Here is a 5,096-nt window from a genome sequence, read left to right as displayed (position 1 = left end):
ATCCAAATTGGTGGGGAGGTGGGTGTGGGAGACCTGGTAAGGCATGATCAAGGGAAACGTAACAAAGAGGAAGTGCTGAAATCAAATAGGATCCAATTAAAATGTGCAAGGAGTCCCCTGTATCCTGAGAGTCTTTCCAAAGACATTCAAGGGAGGGGCCAGGAGCAGCTGGGGGTGGGGGTGCCTTGAGGAAGGAGGTCTGCCCCCAGGAGCAGAGGGAGTGCGGCAGAGCCGCCATGGCCCGGGGTCCCATCTGCGCACCTGGCTCTTTCATGTGGGCATGTTAGGCATCGTCACCCCCCAGCCGTCCCAGCAGCACCCTTGCTCTGGGTGCCCATGCAGCTTGGAACAGAACAAACAAGGTCACCTAAATGCGGGTGCAGCTGCCGTCCCTGCTCCCTAGCCTCCTGACACCCCCCAAAACCACCATAGGTGCCGTGGGGGTCCCAAAAGACAGGCCCAGTCAATGTCCCCATGGTTTTGAAACCCCATCTGGGGAGGGATTCTAAGAAAAGATTACACTTGCTGTTATGTTATTTAATAGCATGACTTACTTATTGTAGAAATATGCAAACCCGCTTAGCTCTCTGACAATAAAGGGGAGCATTCTAACAAGCTGTGCTCCGTGTGCAGTGGTAGATGACTTCTCAGACCTCAGCACTTAGGGTCCTCGGGAGCTTGTGAGCGGTACAGAGAGATTTTACCCTGAGGTGAGGAAAAGCGGGGTAACCGCTCGCGTTTATGGTCAAGCCCACGGGAACCAGGCCTTAGGAACGAAGCAAGACAATGTACTCTCTCTCCACTCTGCTCAGGAGAAACGAGAACTTCTTTTCTAGAACCTTCTTCTCATCTTCCAGGGTGGGCCCTGCACCTCTCCCCTTCTCCAGTAGGGCCTCTGGTTCTCTTCCTGAGGCCCAAATGGATTAGTAATGCACCCTGTCACTTTCTACACTTGCTCCGTTCTCTGGGCAGGTGGCTACTGGTCCCCGAGCCTCAGTTTACAGTCTTGAAATCAGAACTAATAATCCCCTACCTGCCATGCCCCCAAGGCCACCAGACTGACCCTCTAGCCACCCAAACAGGTGCAGAAGCATGGAACTAAGAGTTGTCCTGGGTGTGGGCCGTGCTGATTCCGCACCGCAGGGCCAGGCAAGAGAGAGGCTGTCTCTCGGCGTGGTCTCTCAGCATTGTCTCTCAGCCAGGTCCTCGGGGCTCCTGGCACAGAAGGGGTGAGGAGAAGAGTATGGCCGAGTCAGGCCCGGCACTAAATACTGTGAACTGATTCTCAGTTTTGACCAAGCCACCACTCAGGGAGGCCTGCAGGGAGAAGGGGCTGCATCTCCACCTCCCCACCCAGATCACACTCCCGGCCTGCCATCCTCCGGGACAGCCCCCTGTACATGCACCACATAAAAGCACATGCCCTAGCAAAGGCCCTCCTCCTCAGAGCTCCCTCGCAAGGACACCCAGGTTCCTCCTCAGCCCCACTCGCTGACCTGTTGCCCCCTGCACTCTCCCCATCGCTAGACTCCGTCCCGAAGGGCCCTATTCAGCTGGGCCTGCACAGTTAGCTCTTCTCCCCTCATGTCGCTCCATCCTCTCTGTGCTTCCACTCCTCTCTGTCTCCCTGGAGCCTCGGCTTCAGAGACCCGAGTTCACTGCCAAGGGCAGTGCCCAGCATGCCTGCCATGGATGGACGACAAACATGAAATAAACCAGCAGATGAACACTAGGTTTAAAAGGACCACACATCGGGGGCCTGGGGCTTATCCTCGAAGTCTTTTTTAAAAATAGCTTTATCGGCATGTACCTCACATATCAGACAGTGTAATCACCGAGTCACTAAGACGTGTGCCTTCGACACCACGCTTTCAGAGTTTCCTCCCCGCACTCCTTGTTGTCAGCTCCCCGCTTCCCCGACCCCCCTGCCCTGCCCCTATGCAACCATCGATTCAGGTACTGCCTCCATAGATCTGCCTATCCTGGATTCCATATGCAGAAAATCATACAAAACACACACAGGAAGCAAAAACATCAACCAGGACTGGACCAAGCATAGAAAAGGCTGCAGCGAAAAGAAACAGAACACAGAGGAAGAAGATGAACGCGGAACCACTGAAGGACGGAGGGGCAGCAGAGGAAGAAACAGCCCCGGCCTCCCAGGGCGAGAACTCACACTCACGCACATTCGTGCGCACTCACGCGCGGCCTGATCCAGGTCCCCAAAGAGGCAGGTGCACCCTGGAGCCACTCTGCCTTGTATGATGTGGTTTCCTGATTACACAGTCCCAGACCACAGGACGGGAAGGGGAAAGAAAAAAATAACACCAGCAGAGGTTTTTCCAGAGTTTGAGTTTGGGGGGGCGGCTCTATGCAGAGCTGGGTTTGGCTGGGATGGAGGTTCAGGGGCCTCAACACCACGGGCCCATTACAGCTACACGAAGAGTCACCCTCCGAGATGCGACGTGAATCGTGTTTCAGGTTTCCATTCTCTAAAGCGGTAGACCGATTCTAAGGTGCTCAGACCTCAATAGTATCATTGCCTCCTTCTTAGCCCTGTAGATGGTTTGCCTGAAAAGTGAGCTGGGGGGGTGAGTTCGGTGCCAGACCTGAAGGGCGACCAGAGGTGGGGGTTGCTACAGTCGCGGGGTGCCTCCAGTCTCCATCTGACTCATCGCCTAATTCTCATTACAAACAGTCAATAGCTAACAGGGGCGGGAAGTGATGGCGCAACACCGCAGGGATTCAGGAACTAGAAGAGCAGCGGCAAGGCATCGGGATGGAGCTGCTTTCAATGTTCGCATTTTGCGCATGCTTGCATCTTTAAAGAGGCGCATTGGATTCCCCTTGTTTTTACATCCTGCCATAATTATAATACTGCCTATGTGTAATGCTAACCATTCAGTTGAAAGGCTTATCATAGTTTACTTAAATATCCCTTTAATTGTAAACATATCCATTGTTTATTTTTAATTTATTGAATACTTACTGTATCTTAAACATGACACTTTTTCCCATTTTTGCATGATATTTTCCCTCTTAGGGTAGTGCTATATGTAACAAAACAGGTGCCATTTTAACATGTTTTACATATATACTTTCTTTTCCCCCCCAAGAGTTTGAGTGACATATAATTCACATGTCATACAATTCAATAATTGAATCACATCAAGAAGAGTTGTATAATCATCACCATAGTCAGTTTTAGAATATTTTCTTCATTCTCACACTCATCACTATTAGCTCCTCATTTCCCCCAACTTCCCCTGCCACGCCTCTAGGAACCATTCATTAATAGTTACCGTCTGTATAGATTTAACCACACTGGATTTCACAGACAGAAAAAGATTTTTTAAAAGAACCAAAAATTAAGAATAACCTTAAAATAGCAAAAACCTCAATCAAAAAGAAATCAGAAAATATTGAAAACTACAACAAACTTAAATGGATTGTGATGGGTCCTGAATTTTCACCTAAACTGCATCTACAACAATCCACTTTCCAATGTTGCATTCTGCATGTTAGCAAGGCGATTCATGGCCCTGGTCCAGGTCAGAGGGGTTTCAGCAGAGGCTTAAGCCAGGTGTATTTCCCCTTCACTTTCTTTTTTAACTGAAATAGCTTTTAAATGGGTCCAAAGGGAGATCCAAAGATATTACATTTTGACCTAGCAACGTATGCCATGATCAAGTATACTGTGCTCTGTCTGCCAACAGGGCTGTCACGTTGCACATATATTTCCAACCTTTCACTTCTCTGTCCGTACATACCCTGCTCTACCAAGTTTAAGATTATTGCCACTGGAGAAGCAGTCGAACTCGGAACTACTAAATATATGGATGTAAACTTTTCTTTTTAGCTTTCTATCCCTGGTTTCAGATTGCTGTCTGAGGTCGTCACCGTGGACCAATGTCATCCAATCTTACCAGCCGTCCATATCTCCGGTCTCGGTTTTGCTTTCTTTGAGTGATAGGTAGACACTATTTCCCTGCCTTGGCATCATTCTGTATAGCAGGAATGCAGCATTTCCACCTTGTGTTTCTAACTGGAACACATTTTCATACCTGGCACCTGCGCTTCTAGAGCGAAAGCTGTAGTAGAGTTTACACTAGAAAGTGGCAGGCACCCCAAACCCTAGGTGGTTACCCCGTTTCCCCAGAAATAAGACAATGTCTTACATTAATTTTTGCTCCCAAAGATGCACTAGGTCTTATTTTCAGGTGGATGTCTTATTTTTCCATGAAGAAGAATACGGTACACATTTATTGTTGAACAACAAAAAAAGGAAATTTATTACCTGTATACGGTACGGTAGTAGTTGTCATCACAAACCAGCATAACCAGACAAACTGTGAATCCTACAATTATCAAGAATTTCGTGTTACTACCATTATTTCCATGTACAACAATCTAAGGTACATTTACTCGCACTTCCTGTCTGCTCCGGCTGCGCTGCGGCCAACAGTGAGTTGCGTGGCAGTACCTGCTGCTACGGTCTAGAGTCCAGAGTTACGGTAGCTTGGGGGGCGGGGGGCTTATAGGGAGGCCTTATGTTTGGGGAGGTCTTATTTTCGGGGGGATGCCGTATATTTCAGTGAGAGGCGAAACTGTAAGTCGGTCTTATTTTCGGGGGATGTCTTACTTTCGGGGAAACACAGTAGTACACCTCCCGAGAGTTCCTGGAGCCACCAAGAAAGGTTGCACTCGAGCGAGGATAGTGAGGGTGTTGAGGATGTTGGGCCCAGGCTGCCGGACACTTTTGGGACCTGAAGGTCAAGTTCTGGAGCAGCCTGCACCATACTTCCAGAGTGAGAGTAGCAGGAGTGGTAAAGGTAGAAGGACAAAGGGGTCAAGACAGTTGGAGCTAAGGAACTAACAAAGGAACGAGACGAGTTTGTGCAGCAGGGCGCTGTAGGCAGTCACAGCTCAGCAAGAGTATCCGCCCTGGAGAGAGGACTGCGTCTTGAGGGAGGGGCTTGCCCCCTCCACAGCAGGGTCTTGCTAAAAGCGAAACTGCGACTTCGAAGGGTGCTGAAGGGGTTTACCCTGGGAGGGAAGATGTTCCATTTGGGGGTCCCACGCTGACTTAAAAACAC

Source organism: Echinops telfairi, unplaced genomic scaffold, assembly GCF_000313985.2.
Source record: "Echinops telfairi isolate 266 unplaced genomic scaffold, ASM31398v2 ScPeMD7_7467;HRSCAF=8505_1, whole genome shotgun sequence".
NCBI lineage: Eukaryota > Metazoa > Chordata > Mammalia > Afrosoricida > Tenrecidae > Echinops > Echinops telfairi.
Note: the sequence above shows the minus strand (reverse complement) of the source record.